This window comes from Petaurus breviceps, unplaced genomic scaffold (assembly GCF_028583685.1).
Source record: "Petaurus breviceps papuanus isolate PSGF00001 unplaced genomic scaffold, PetGlider_PUasm1.0 183, whole genome shotgun sequence".
Classification (NCBI taxonomy): domain Eukaryota; kingdom Metazoa; phylum Chordata; class Mammalia; order Diprotodontia; family Petauridae; genus Petaurus; species Petaurus breviceps.
The window spans coordinates 21,935,288-21,949,024 of NW_027185791.1; the positions used below are offsets into that span (position 1 = coordinate 21,935,288).

General features: G+C 37.1%; 1 protein-coding gene across 3 annotated transcripts in view; it reads right to left on the bottom strand.

Moving 5' to 3' along the window:
• Nucleotides 1-13,737, bottom strand: part of CDC14B (cell division cycle 14B) — a 144,553-nt gene that overhangs the window by 83,509 nt on the left and 47,307 nt on the right. The window lies entirely within an intron of this gene.

Here is a 13,737-nt window from a genome sequence, read left to right on the forward strand (position 1 = left end):
CTAGGTTTCAGTGTCAGTTCTGTCACTTCATGATTTTGAGGCAAGTTATTATCTGTGAACCTCAGTTTCCTCATTTGTAAAATTTTTTGCAAATTAAAATTAAAAATAAATTAAAATTTTAATTTGTAAAAAAAATAATACAGGCTATTATTACGGTCTACCTCCATGGCTTGTTCAGAAGATGAGAAAAAAATTCTATGTAAAGTACTGTAACCATGAGGTGCTATGCATGTGTGAACTAAGTCTACAATTATGATTAGGACATCACTACCGCTGCTACTTGTGTGCCGTTACTATGGTTACTGCTGTTCAAGTACCTGCCAGAGCAAACAGAAACCCTGGAAGTACTGGGGAATAGGGGCAGGGTGTTTTGTAAAGGGCAGTGAGCCCGAAAGGGTCCCCTTAGCAAGTTTAAAATGAGGATCCAGAATGTAAGTCTGCGATGCTTTGAGAGTCATCAGTGGTTCCGTGATATGTACTTCTTGTCCTAGATAATAAGCAGGAGGAAAATAGCTGCTGTCCAACTCCTCTTACAGCACAGAGCTCAGAACCATCATACTCACCTACTCTTATTTCCTATGTAATTCTTCCCTGCCTTCCCCCTCCCCGTTCTCAGAACAAATGGGACACACCGCATTGGTCAGGAAAATGGGGCCTAGCTGGGTGTGATGATAAATGTTTAAGAACTGGCTCTCTAGAATGGCAAAAAACCCAATAACAAAGTATGCAGGACACAATTGTAAGTTTAGTCACTATTTTTCACATTTCCCCATCACTTTCTCAAGTCTAGTAATCAACAGAACAATAAATCACTCATCATTTGTAAAGTCTGCTTATTTCCTGAGACAGAAATGCTTACACTGCAATTTTAACCATCAGGGCTGGTTGGATCTGCCTCCAAGTCCACCCCTGGGGTCTCCTACTAACTTTGCCACTAACTGGCTGTGTGACCTTTGGCAAATCATCTAACTTCTCTGGGCCTAGTTTTCCTTAAGTATGAAATGGGAAAGTTGGAAAGAATTAGGGGCTTCAATCTGTTTTAATATGAGGGGACCCTTTTTTATAAAAAATTGCATGGACCCCTATATGTTATTAATATTGGTTGATTGAGAAAATACATGGCAAAGGGCTACTATGATTTAGTAATGCTATTAAATGTATATTATTAGTCACACCAAAAGCTATGGAATTTGGAAAAATAGTAACACAGATCCATGTACATATGTACGAGACATATTTATTTAACCTCTAAAAAGGTGTATTTGTGTGCATCTCTATGTTCACAGACCTCTAGTAATACGTCTCTGTCCCTGACTCACTGGACTAAAAAGTGTCCCAAGTCCCTTTCAGCTCTGGATCCTGTGATCTAAAGAGAAGAAGAAATATTTTCCTTGCATAATCCTTCCCCCTAAAGGGAAACAACAGTGATGCAGCCAGCACAGACTTCCTCAGTCAGAAAAGGGTTGGTTCTTACTAGGCTAAGAAAGGGGAAATCTTAAAGTGACAGTAATAACAGCACACTGGACTCAAGAAAGGAGAGCCACCCAGCATTCCTTCACACTCACTGAATTACCACATTCTTCCTTTACCTTGGCTGCCCTCTCATCTGGCTGGGTTACAATCCCTGCCGTAGTTCCTAGGTCCTTATCTTTGGTCAAAAAAATCATACTTCAAAAGAAAAACTTTCTGAATAGAAACACTACTTTTAATAACATATGTAAAGCATATAGACTAAAGCTGTCTTGCTTAAAGAGGATACATTAGATCAATTTAAGATTCAGAGAAAAGCAGGTAATGCAGATTTGTAAGATGGCAGTGGATTATTTTAGTCAATATGATCTATACATATAAACAAGAAATGTTGGATTGTAACCAAGCCGGTGGGCATAGTGGTTGGTGGTACTTCTCAGCTGATTTCAGATGTAAGAAAGTGAGATCTCTCAGAATTGTGGGTAAGCTTAAAGTAGTCCTCTGTAATCCCGGCTAGAAAAGCTATTTTTCCTATAACTGAAAGCACAGAAAGGTAGTTTTAAATTTTAAATTTCAGTGAAAATACCAAAGAAAAATAGGCAAGAAAAAATGAAATTTTAATTTGACTCATTTAAAGACAATTTTCAAAATGTTAATTAAATATAGGTATCTGAATTTTTTTGCTTTATAAACAGAAAATTTTTATTCATGATATTAATTGTTGATGCTTTTTTTGTATTTTTCAAGACCGTTCTGATGATTTTTCCCCCCAAAACTATCACAGTTGCTTCCTTGAGATGCTTTTAAAGAACACTCATTGCCAAAGGATGAGAATGTTTTCCAACATTCATCAACAAGAAAATATATTTCTGTTTATAAAGAATTTTGGGAGAGATTAAAAACCTGACTTTGGTTATTAAAGTCCAGTTGCACATAAGATGATCAAGAATTCCAAATTTATCAGCAGAGGAAAAAGAAAGAATTCATCAATAGACTTCCTGATAGCAGGAGCTTTGAAAATTCCAAAGTACTTTGCAGAAGACATATCTAGACACCTGTGACCAAATACAATGAAAAATTACCTTGCTATGATTGCCTTCACATACCGGCCCTACGTTCTTGAGAATCTAACAGAGGTCATACATAGCACAGCGCTCTACACAATATTGTCCTACCAAACAATCTATGATCAACAGAAAAAATGCTTCCAAAGACTCCTAAGGCATTAAGTACGTTTACCAAGTAAGCTCAATTTCTAATTCTGTGTACCATCTTAAAAGCAAAATCAGTGGACAGAAGTTTCCAGATGTAACTTTAAGAAGAACACGTAAGCTTTGATGAAATTTGATAAAGAGACACATTTCACGGTCCTGGAGAAGGAGCCTATAATCACAGAGGAGAATTTCACCGGAATAGAATCCGTGAGAGTGATTTGTTTGATTTTCCAGAGCACATATGCTCACAGTTGGCCTAGAGAAAACGTATGTTTAACTTGGAATCCTGGGATATAACAACTCTTCTCAAAATGTCAAACTTCAGACTTCCACAGAACAGCTCTGAGCAATTAGCTTTCCTGGTTATTAGTGACTATAGCAACCCAAGGTTTGATATTCATCTTACTATCTCAAAGTACGTATCTCAGTCTTTGGGAGTATGCCTCCAAGGTCCCATGATGCTAACAGGAACTGCGCCTGTTCACTACCCTAGCTAAAATTATGTCAAGGAAGCCCCACAGGAAAAATAACCCAAGGGCTCAGATGAGCAACTTTAAAAAATACATATTTTATATGATATGGCTTTCAAGATTTAAGATTTTAACAAAAAGAGAAAAAGAAAAGAAAAGGGAAAGGAAAAAAGGGAAAAAGCAAAGGAAGCAAACTGAAACCCACACCATATAAAGAAACACTTTACCTGAGCCTTTTTGGGCTCACTTCACTTTCCAGCAGGGCTTCCTTGTGGTAGCTGTGACATCATGGAAGAAAACATCCTGGAGCACCACAAAGGGAGCTGGAGCCAGCAGAACTTTGGGGAAACCTAAGAAAGAAAGAAAGTGGGATGTTTGCTGAACACCCTTTATTAACCTAGTTAAACGGGGTCATTCAGCAAATGGAGCAAACTTTTTATTCACAGGTCATCATCATCAGAATGGATTCTCAGATGTGGGCCATCTAGCTCACGGTGGGAGCCAAACATTGGACATGGGGCCAACCTGTCACGAATCTTGCATGAAACAGTAAGGACTTATGATTCAAACAGTTTTTCCTTTTCTCCAAAGGAAGAACCTTTAAAAAAAAATTACTGATTTTCATCCAAACCATGTTAAGAACTGGGAAGATGGGGGAGTTTTTACACTTATAATCCTTAAACAGCTGAACACAGAATCTCTGCTACATGTTTGTGATAGCTTCATAAGCATTCATTACATAATTAGAATAATTTTTTTATTTATCAACACTAACCTTTTCTTATGTAAATAATGGTCTGACAAGTAGAATTCCTACTCGTTTACATTTCAGACCACTTTTTATGGCAATCAAAGGGATATTTCAGACTGTTATTATTATAGGGTGAGGGCACATTATATTACTTTATGCTAAAAAATATTTCTTCAAACCTAGAAAAGGTTCTTTTTTCCTAAGTCTGAGATCATAAATATTAAATGTTCTTATATACTAATAAGTATTTTGTTATTATGTTTGTATTGTGTTAAGCCCAATTTAAAACCGTCCAATAATTTACCTAGAATTATTAAGATTATCCATGTTAAGAAATTTTGGTCTTGCCCCAGACCTGTGACTTCACTAGTGTAAAGCTCCCCCTGATAAAACTTCCCATACAAATGCAGACTGCTAACTGTTCTGCAACTCAGAATCTTATAAAGTTGCTTAGCTATACTGAAAGGTTAAGAGACTTGCCCAGAGTCACCTAGCCAAGGGTATGATTCCTAGGATTGCTAACTGTCAGCTATGCTACATGAAAAAAAAATTACATATACATATATACACACATCTGTATCTTTTGTGTGTGTGTATATATAAATTCACATATTCATATATACTGATAGTTTTATATATATATATATAAAACTATCTCATTATTTTGCTCCCTAAACAAATTCTGATTTATTCCCTCAAGTAACCTGAAACTTTGAACATAACATTAAAATCTGGCCATCGTTAGATGGCCTAAATAATTATACTATATAGCATTTAAAGGGATATTTTAATTTAAACAGATATGAAAATTAAGAAGATATTCATGACAAACTCCAGGATTAGTGAGTGACAAGACAGAGACTCTCTTTTTGCTCAAGTTTATATTTATAACACTTAGCATAGTGTCTGGAACATAGCAGGCATTTAATAAATTATCTATCCATCTTTCTGTTTGTCTTCTAGCTAACATTTTATCAACATTCAGTTAAGCACTACTAGCACCAGATAGGGATCTACTGAAAATATTTTTAACTACTTTTAAATCAAAATCTTTATTGCAGAATTTCTATAAGAATACAAGGAAAAAACAAGCTTTACTTTTCTTGTTCACATGTGAAACCTTGGGCAAAATTTAATTAGATCTATGAGAGGAAGTCTTATATAGTAGAAAGAAGGCTGGCCTTGAGAGTAAGGAGTTACTGGGTTCAAATCCCACCTCAGGCACCTGTGTAACCATGGACAATTCTACTTGTCTGAGCCTCGGTCTCCTTGTCTGCAAGATCCCAGTAAGACTGTCGTACTTACCTCAGGATTATACAAACATATTAGCTATTTCTACCTCTCACAAAACTGTCAGGGGGTTTTACTCATTTTTTATTTCTTTTCTCCAGTGAAAATGAAGGAAAGTGATTAATCTATAAGCACTTACTATGTACGTACCAGACACCGGGCTAAGCACTAGGGATACAAATAATAACTAAAAATGCCTTTGCCTTCATGGAGCTTACACTTTAATGGGGGATGGATGAGTACTGACATAAATCAGGACAGAGAAGATGAAAGATAGTCTTAGAAGGGAAGGCACGAGATGCTGAGGGGCCAGGAAAGTGAAAACATTTAACCACTAGAGTTTTGTACCCTGAGCAAAACAGACGGAGGCATGGAATAGAAATTAAAAAGCATTATGCAGTGATAACTGGCAATTAAAAATAGACACCAAAAGGGTATTTATAGAAAACCACATGAATCATTAGATGTATTCTCACATCTGTAGCTACCCTCCTTCAAACTCAGACATTTGCCATGAGTGGTGCAGACTGTTACTGCACGCTGCTTTGTAGTAGCTGGTTTTATTTGCATGGATGTGTGTATGCATATATAGACACATATTTTATATATACATATGTCTATGTGTGTATACATATATGCCTATGTGTACATGACTACACGTGTGTACACACACATACACATACATATATAGAAACGATTACAAACTCCTTAAGGCCAGGGACCACAAGGTAACTAATAAATGTAAGACAGCTTCTTCAGCATCGTAGTCATTCAATAAAATATTTATTCAATTCATCAAATAGATTTTGGTGTATAAAAATCCAAGGTTTGATATATTCATTTAATGCTATTCCTGTCAAAACCCAAGCCAGCGTATCAGAAGTCCCTGAATTTTGGTACTTATTCACTGACATGGTTTCATTCGGTTAAACTCTGTAACTTCTCCCAAGCTTCCTGACTAGGTAGTCTGGAACATGAGGTAGAAGAAGGAACATTGGCCTAGGATCCAGGAGATCTTGGTTCAAGTCCCATCTCTGTTGCTATTTGGTTGAACCTGGACAAGTTATTAACTTTTTGAGTCTCATTTTTTCCATCTATCAGATGAGAGGACTGAGTTAGATTATCTGTTGTAAAATCTATTCTAAAATGCTGTGATTCTATTTTATGAAAATCCAAATTAGAACACACACACACACACACACACACACACACACAAAAGTTAACAATCCACAGTATCATGGGATTTTTTTAGTTTTAGCAAGACAGAGGTCTTTAGAGTATTTGTCTCAAAATCTGGACATCATTCTATTTCAAAAATAAAACCCAGACAAAACATCCAGAAAACAAAATGAGCAAGTATAATGATGCTTTGAAGCATCTTTCTCCTTTAATATTCCACATTCAGTTGGGAGAAAAAGAAACCTATTTTGGAATAAAATATCCATGCACTCTAGATCTGCCCACTGACATCCTCTCCCTCTGCCTTCTCATGGGGTGGAGGGGACTACAGATTCTCAACATTGAGGCCAGTAACACACCAGCTCTGGCAGGCCCCACACCAAGCTGGAAAGGTTCGAGGGTCTGGCAATAGACTAGCATTCAAATGCTAGTCTCGCCGAGTTCAGAGACGTTCATCGCCAGAAATGTTGGCCAACAAATGGTGAATTTTTTTCCTGTTTGCCTGTGACATCCCTTGAAGAGATCGATTAAGTCATAGAGGGTTGTAGTACACACGTACACACACACACACACGTACACACACACACACACACACACACACACACACACCCCAAATGTCACTTAAGTCATCTTACTACAGACAAAGTTAGGGAAAGCATCCATCAGTCAAGTCATAGAGGGTTGTAGTACACACACACATACACACACCCCAAACGTCACTTAAGTCATCTTACTACAGACAAAGTTAGGGAAAGCATCCATCAGTCGAGTCATGAGTTTTATCCTTCCACGTGTCACTTTTGCTTAGGAAGCTTTGCTAAGGTGACTACTCCTTTTTTCCGGAACTCTTCCTTAGTGCTTATAAGATATTCTACATGATTTTAGTATTTAATTACATAGTCCTTCACTGCTAATTGCTTCATGTGTCACACTGAAGGCTGCCCCCCTCACTAAGATGTAAATTTTTTTAGATCAGGTGCCCATTTCTTAAATATCTTCTAAAATCTCCAAGAAGGTCCAAACAGCAAGTAGCTGTGAGCTGGGCACGTAGCCCGCAATAAAGATTCACTGATCTTATGCTTTATAAGACCTTTCACACACACGGTTTAAAATAAAATAATACCTTAATAGGAGAAAAAAACCTGATTTAATTGTGTTTACTAAGAAATATTAAAGTGTGAATGTTCCATCATGATGGGAGCCAATCTGGACAGAGCGCTTGAAGGTCTGCAAAGCTCTTTTCATACATGATCTCACCTGACGCTCACCCTGTACCTGCTGCTATTCCATCCACTTTGGAGATGAAGACACAAGAGACGGAGGAAAGTTAAGTGACTTGCCTACTAGCATCACCCAGCTAGTAGACAACGGGAGCAGGATTCGAATTTGGGTCCTTTCTCCTCCATCACTTTATCCACCGTGCCTTCTATGTATCATGTGGGCCGTTCCTTGTTACTTTTATCACCACGGGCGTCGCCATGATGGCAAAAGGCTCTTCCTTAAAAGAAATCATTATCCTTTTTAGTTGTTGTTCAGTCATTTTTCAGCCATGCCCACTACCTCTTCTTGACCCCATCTGGAGTTTTCTTAGCAAAGATACAGGAGGGGTTGGCCATTTCCTTCTCTAGCTCATTTTACAGATGAGGAAACTGAGGCAAACAGGGTTAAGTGACTTGCCCAGAGTCTAGTAAAGTGTCTGAGACCACGTTTGAACTTGGGAAGATAAGTCTTCCTGTTACCAGGCCCAGCACTTTACCGCACCACCTAGCTGCCTAATCCTTTATAAAAGAAGTACAAATAAAGCCTTGGTTAATAAATGTGTTATTCCTACAGTTAATCCCCAGTGATGACCACATCTAGCCACGAACATTTGTATTTACTACTAATAATTTATATTTTTACAGAAACCATGTGTTAGCATATTACACGTGAGGTTTGGAGAGACTGTTCATGGTCATAAAGGCAGCGTGTGAGCCAGAAGTCGGCATTATAGATGAACTGGAAAGGATTTTTAGAGCTCATCCAATTCAGCCCTTTCATTTTACAGAAGAGCATACGTTCCTCGAGGGCAGGAAATATATGACTTTTGTCTCTGTATGCTGGTAACTAGCATAGGTGACTGCCCCATAATAAGAGGTTAATAAATGCTATTTTGAATTGAAATGACGATTTATTTTCAAAATGAGAGGAATGAACAGTCTTAATGTGCAACTTCATCTCAGCAGTTTCAAAGAAGCAATCTAATAACAGCATTATAGGAACATTTCTTAACATAAGCTGAGAAATGAACAGAAATTAAAAAGCAGGCTGAGTTATATCCTACATTATGTCAAAGCTGTCTCCTAGTGACAGTCGTGAAAATATATGTAAATACATATTTTTATTTTATATATTTGTGCATTTTCATCTTGATTCAGAGGAAATTTAGACTTCAAAATAGAAATTTCAGTGTTCACCAGTACTTTCTGTTCATGAGACTTTTATGTGCTCAATAATTACTTTAACAAAAATGAATAAGGTCCCTTTATTTTAACATTTTACCTCCTGGTATACTTTGAGAGTCAGAGTGAGATGTGTAATTAATTGAACTATAGACCCAATCTCCTTTGTTAACAGCTTTCATTATATTTTCTGTTATAGAACTATTTATATACTCCTATGAAATGTTCCTTTCAGGCTTTTTATTTTAAGGTAGAAAAATGCTCTGTGTAAAGATGACGCAGCATCTAAGGATGTGCAGAACAATTATTGCAGGGCTTAAAAATTTTGATTCACTCATTATTTGCATTAGGAATACAGTGCTTAATTACAAAATTCTCCCAAATTTACATTGTTGGAATTTTTTTAAAAGAGGGCACATGTCAGAGAGGCAGAATGATATAATGGAAATATATGTGGGATATAAGGAAAAAGGCAATAAACTCAGGGGGGGCTCAGTTCCCCACTTAGTTACTGAGCAGCCGTGTGACTGGAGAGCAAATAGATAGAGTGAGGGAAGACATCTTCCTGAGTGCAAAGCTGGCCTCTGTACTTATAGGCTGTGTGACCCTGAGCAAGTCACTTCACTCAGTTTGCCTCAGTTCCTCTTCTGGAAAATGAGCTGGACGAGGAAATGACAAACCACGTCAGTCTATTTGCCAAGAAAACCCCAAACAGGGTCATAAAGATTTGGACATGAATGAAGAGAGTAAACAACAAGCTGTGAGACTCTGGAGAAGCCCTTTAACTAGCCTGGGCCTCAGTTTCCTAATTTGAAAACTGAAGATGGCAAAACTGGCCTACTTCATAGGGTTGTTGTAAGTATTCTGTGTACCTTAAAGTAATATGTAAATGTAAACTATTAACATTAGTAATATTGCCTAGTTTAATAGGGAAGTAGAAGAGCCAGCTCTGGGAGAGAAGGAACATGGTGGGCTGGTCCTCCGCATCCTCTGTATTCCCATTCTTCAGGTCTTAAAAAATCCTTGTATCCCACCACATTTTGAGTGAATACTTGCATGTTTTAATAGTCCACTAAACATGAACCCTTCAAAGTTTCTGTAAATTAAAATTAATATAATAAATTATAGAGGGTTGCAAGTCACTGACAAATTCCTAGAAGTTGGAGATTTAGAGAATTCACAATATCCATTCTCAAATTTTAATTGGTAAGAATATTATAATATCCTGCAAACACCTAACATAATTCCAAATAGCTGGAATGAGCTGTTCTTTATGTAGTGTATGGACCTGAAGGCAGAAAGACTTTAATGAATTCAGATGCTACTTCTAGCTCTGTGACCTTGGGTAAGTCACTTAACTTCTGTTTGCTTCAGTTTCTTCATCTCTACAATGGGGATAGTAACAGCATCTACCCCACAAGGTTGTTGTGAGGACTTGGCACACTGCTTGGCAGATAGTAAGTATTATATGAATGTTAGCAATTGCTATTATTATTATGCGGGAGGCAGAATGTCACCCAAGTTTTAGTGACATAAAACAGATTCATTAAATAGAAAGTTGTGATGCTCTATAGTCAAAATTAATTTACACAACCTAGCTTTTCTCAACCCTACACATGTGACAAAGACAGGGAAGCCACAGTCTGGAAGGGAACATGGAACAAAGCATGCTAGAAAGTCACTGAAAATGGTCCTATAAGACATATATGATCCAAGGAATTTAAAGCATCATAGAAAAGGATAAAGAAATAAAATGATAAAGAAATGTAAATAAAGCATACTTTAGGGTAACATACACCTGACATTTCAGACCTGTTCTTTTGGTAATTTTCCTTAAATAAAATGTAAGAAATATTAAAGGAAATCAAAATATTTAGATGTGGGTATGTATATATGCACACTCACATACCATACACACACATGCACATATAGACATACGTCTGGACTTGTGATTTCCTTGGTGTGGAGAACTCAAGGTATTAAACTCCCTCCATTGATGCAGAACAAGCCCCAATTTGGATTTTCATGAAGTTTTTGGGTGTGCTGAGACCTTAAGGGACTTAGCTATGGTCATTTTGCTAGTGTGTGTTAAAAGTTAGCATTTGAACTCAGTCTTCCGGCCTTTAAGGCCAAACTTCTATCTATATACCATACTACCTCTGATATAAACAAATATCCATTCTATAACTCTCGTGCAACTATATAGATGTATATTTAAAATGTTTGTGTATTTATGCATAAAAATATATATGTATGTATGTTTGCACGCATTGCTCTAGTAGAGAGAGAGCTGGTCTCAGAGTCAGAATGACCTGGGTTCAAGTCTATCTTCTAACACATATGGGTTTTGTGTGACCATGGGCAACTCTCTTAAGAAGAAAAGTTGCAGAGCACAACTGGTCTATTAGAGGTTTGCACAGCAGAAGTTCCCAACACTCAGACAATCACAGGTTCAGACCCAACGTAGATAAGCCTATAGGTATAGGTAAGGTGCCGATGGATAAACTATTACTCTTAATGTGAGACTTGCACATTACATTTAACATATTTTCCTGCTTGTTAATACACAGTAAACTAAAAACTAAGCCTAGTCATTAAACTAAGAATTACCTGCGAAATTAAGACCATTGAGACCAGCTACTGTAACTAGATAGCAAGATGTTGCAGGAATTCCTACAAGCTCACTCTCATTACTTTCAGAAAGACCTTTCGAAGGTGAATTTCAAATAAAAAAAAAAATCCAACAATTTAACATGACAGAATATGCCCTTTGCCCTAATTCTGACGTCCAGAATTACTTCAGTAAGTTTATACTGTAGCACCCATCCTCACCAGTGTCCATGCACTTATGAAACCAAGATAAGTTTTCATATCAAAAAAAAAAGAATCAAGACTAAATCATAAACATGAAGAGAGTATGTTTCTATAAAACTGGATTAACTCAGACTGAGTTTAGACAAACAAACAGGAAAGGGGGGAGACCCATGAATCACAACTGACAGCATGAACTTAAATTCTACAGTTTATAATCATCAGAAAGAACTACAATGAGAGTCAATGTCTGAATACCTGGTTGGAGCAGTATCCATGAAAAGCTATAGAAAGAAAAAGAGAGAAGAGGACTTCAGACATTCATATAGACTAGAGAATTTAGACGTGATGATGATGCCGCATAATCTTAAAATACGCTTAAATTAAAAAGATGAAATCAAATGCTCAATGATTGTTTTTTCTCTTCTGAAAAGAGTAACCACGAGTGCTTAGAAATTTTAAAATTTGGAAAGTGAACAAATGGCAGCAAATAGAAACCCATGAATACTAGATAGAACAGCACTGCTAACGGTAATTCAGAATAAAAAAATCAGAATAAAATTCAGTGATTCATACCAATTAACCTCACGTTGCTGATTCATCCATCTAGAAAATGTCAGTATTAACTAGCGCCTCTACTCACCCCATAAAGTCTTAATAGAGACATAGGAATGGCAACCTTTCAGATGGTAAGAGGAAATACATATTTTTCAATGCTAGTTACAAGCATAAGTCTTTATTTACTTCTGGCCTGACGCCAATTCCCTACAAGTAATTATGTACCTCTCTGTGTTACACGACTAAATTTGGAAAAGCCCTTTGATTACCAGTTTTCTTTCAAGTGGACTGTAATACACAAGTTATTGATGTACATGAGTGGTCTGAATTTTGCTAGCTAAAAATAACAGAGGTATCATGGTGTAGTGAATAGAGATCCAGCCTTGGAACCAGTAACATCTGGGTTTAAGTCTTGCTTTTGACACATACTGGCTGTGTGGCCCTAGGTAAATCACTTAACCTTTCAGTGCTCTAAGCAAATATCTAAGACTCTCAGTTGAAGAGGAGCTGATTTCCATTGGTTGTGAGTTTCTTCATTTGGGAGTTCCCTATGCCAATGAGATTACAGGTCCATTCCCTATTCCTAAACTGTAACTTATTAAAATTAAGGATGTTTTCAGAGCATAGCACAAGCCTTAATTTTAAACCAATATTTAAAAGCGATATCATATCAGGAAAAATAATTGAATATATGTGTCATTCTAAGGACTTGCTCCCTAAGGCACTCTGTTTTACTTAACAAAGACCCACAAGCTTATTAGCAATTTGATGTTATCCAAAACATAATCTTCAGCATTATGCAAACACAGCATACTGACATTAGAAACGGAATAGCATTTCTATGGAGAGCTTCTATGTTTCTCTTATGAGATAACTTTAGAGAAAACCGTATTATATTTTTATGGTCCCTGAATTTTACCAATAGATTGTCAAACCAAGCTCAAGCACGAGATGGAAGCAAAAATTGATCCCTCTCAGAAACAGGGGAAAGCAGCGATGGAATCTTCAGCTATCCAGCCAGCTGCCGGCATGCTTTCTCCCAAAGGCAGAGCAGCTGAGGCATCCTTGACTTTACTGTTTATTTCATTCTTCAAAAGGTGGAAGAAGCAATGTGGGAAAGCGGCTGTCTAGACTTACTAAAGCACTAAGGAAAAACTGCTTGCTGAAGTAAAAACGATTAGAAACCCAAGAGAAAGTGGCCAGTCCATGCTAAACAAGAAAAGCCCAGCAAATGGTAATACGCCCCCTAGATTTTAGGAGAGCAGATTTCAAGAATTTTGCTAAATGACAGGTAGGGACCCTCTTGGGCTAAAATTCTTCAGGGAAAGTCCAATTAAGAAGGCAGAACAAACAGAAACAATTTTGATAAAAAAGGGAGCTATCTGAAGAGAATAATGGGGATGGATGTGCTAGTCCACTAAAGGACCAAAAAAAACCCAAATGTATAGGAAAGAACAAAAGCAAGTGGCTGAAGGTGAACAAAAATTTTAAAGAAAAATGCCTTTTAAAGAGAAACCCTCTAGATCAGGATGAAGTGGAGACTGGTGACCCGG